Source organism: Austrofundulus limnaeus, unplaced genomic scaffold, assembly GCF_001266775.1.
Source record: "Austrofundulus limnaeus strain Quisiro unplaced genomic scaffold, Austrofundulus_limnaeus-1.0 Scaffold151, whole genome shotgun sequence".
In the NCBI taxonomy this organism is placed as follows: Eukaryota; Metazoa; Chordata; class Actinopteri; order Cyprinodontiformes; family Rivulidae; genus Austrofundulus; species Austrofundulus limnaeus.
The window spans coordinates 1,188,046-1,190,572 of record NW_013952553.1 but is presented as its reverse complement, the minus strand read 5'-3'; positions in this window follow the sequence as shown (position 1 = coordinate 1,190,572).

The window sequence follows — 2,527 nt, the reverse complement described above, 5'->3', positions numbered from 1 at the left end:
TTGTTGTTTCTTGTTGTGTACCTGTGTATTGTGTGTTGTTGTTTCTTGTTGTGTACCTGTGTGTTGTTGTTTCTTGTTGTGTACCTGTGTGTTGTGTGTTGTTGTGTACCTGTGTGTAGTCATGCAGTCGGTCCGGTCCTGCAGGTGAATCATTGACCGGCTCAGATAAGGGGCTCTCTGACAAACTTTACACCGACTCTCTGCAGTTATTTATCAGCCTGAACAGCATCCTCCTCCGCAGAGGACCAACACGGAAAAACAACCGAGCCGAACCGAACCGAACCGAACCGACGGCTTTAACGGACAACAAGTCCATGAGGAGGACGGCTCGAGGCCGGACTCGGTGGACTCGGTGGACTAGAGGAAAAGAGTCAGACGGAGGGGGACGTAGACAGAGCCGGGGCGGGGGAGGAGGGGATGCAACAGGCGTCACGTCGATGCTGCGGCTGCGGGAGGAAAAGTCCCAAACAGCGGATAAAAGTCGCTCAACAGCCGCAGAAAGTGACGCAAACCGAACATACCGGCCGTACGAACCGACCCAACACCGAGTCGGTTCGGTTCTGAAATGAACACGGCTCCATTTCTGGGTAACTACATCTGGGCAAGGTCACACAGGCGGCGTCGAGCTAGCAGAAGTTAGCACGGCTAACACCGGAAACACCGAGACGCTCCTTTCAAAATAAAACACCTCAACTGTGTTCAATAAAAAGATTTAAATTAAGTGACCATTACTTAAATATTACCATTTAATTTAACATATTACTTCTACTGCAAGCAGTTATATATCACTTTTTATGACACAGTGTGTTTCAGTGACCAGAGTCATAATTATTAGTCCAACTGAACAAAACCAGCTGTTTCACCTGATGAATCATAAACATGATAAACATGAAGACAGAGAGCTGAGGAGGAAACAATGATGCACAGATAAACTATCTGTGGCTTATAAACACAAATACTCAGAGTTCAACCATTAAACTGAACGTTACGTCAGTGTTTGTCCTGTCAGAACCACCAGCAGACAATTATTGTTAGAAATTAAAGTGGTTATCTTTAAAGACTGAAGGAGCTCAAACATCAGCAGCTCTCTGACTTCGTCATCCCTTTAATCTGATTAAAACACAATCATTAACAAACACTCAGTCCGCCGAAGAAAAAACAGCTGAAAACCTCCAACAGAAGAGCCGAAACAAGACAAAACTGTCAGAATTTAAAGGTAGCTAAAGAAATCTGAAGCAGGTTTAACAACCATCCTGCTAGCCTAAGACACTTTCAGCTAGCCTTTTGCTACTTTAGCTTTTAGTTACTTTTAGCTTCTAACAAACAATCTGCAACCTTAAGCTTCTGTCCTCAGACACTTTTGGCTAGCTTTTTGCTATTTTTAGCTTATAGCTAACTTTGGTCTGTTTTAACTAACTTTTTACCTTTTAACTGACTTTAAGCTACTTTTAACTGCTACTTCTGCAACACTTCGCTAATATTTTATGCTATTCAATGTGTAACTTTTGCTCGTTTCTAGTTTTAGCTAACAATTAAATGTCTTTTAGCACTTCCTGTTTTGATTTAGCTTTTGCTAACTCCTGTTAGCTTGCAGCTATCATTGAATCACTTTTAGCTAGCTTTTTGCAACTTTAGGCTAACATCTTTTAGCTTTAACAAATGTTTTTCTGTTTATCTTTTGGTTAGCCTTTTGCTAACTTTATCAAAGCAGTTTTGCTTTTAGCTACCTTTGGTCTGTTTTAACTTTACTTGTTGCTACTTTTRCCTTTTAACTGAATTTTAGCTACTTTTAACTGCTACTTCTGCAACATTTTGCTATTTTTATTATTATTATTGTGCTATTCAATGTGCAACATTTGCTCATTCTAGTTTTAGCTAAAAATTAAAATTTATTTTAGTAATCACTTCCTGTTTTGATTTAGTTTTTGCTAACTGCCTTTATCTTGCAGCTATCATTGTAATACTTTGAGCTAGCTTTTGGCAACTTTTAGCTTTTAACTAACGTGTTGCTATTTAGCTTTTGGCTAGCTTTTTATTAGCGTACCCCTCTAGTTACTGGTTGCTTTTAGCTGATGTTTTTGGTGTTTAAGCTAATTTATTACTTGTGCAAAGACAACAAAATGACATTGTAGTTAATTGTGTTACAGTGAAACACTTAATGATCAATAAATAAACCATAAGATCAAACTAAACTTTTAACTTTGGCTACTTTGCTTCTTTAAGCTACTGTTGAGCATCATTTAGCTTCATTAGCTCAGTTAGCTTTAGCTTGTTGGCTGCACAACAGGTCAACACAAACCAACAGTCCACACACAACAAGCATCACTGTCACTCTTAAAATGGCACCTGAGCCGCGCCTCCACAGGTGTTTTATTGTGAAGGGTACCACCGGAAGCAGCAGCGCTAGCCGCGGTTAGCTTCAGCTCGGTGTCTGATAGCTTCACACATGGCCACTAGCAGCGAGCCTCCGACCAAAGTGCACCCGAGATATGGATGCTCGCCTCCGGCTTACAGCAGACTTTGACCC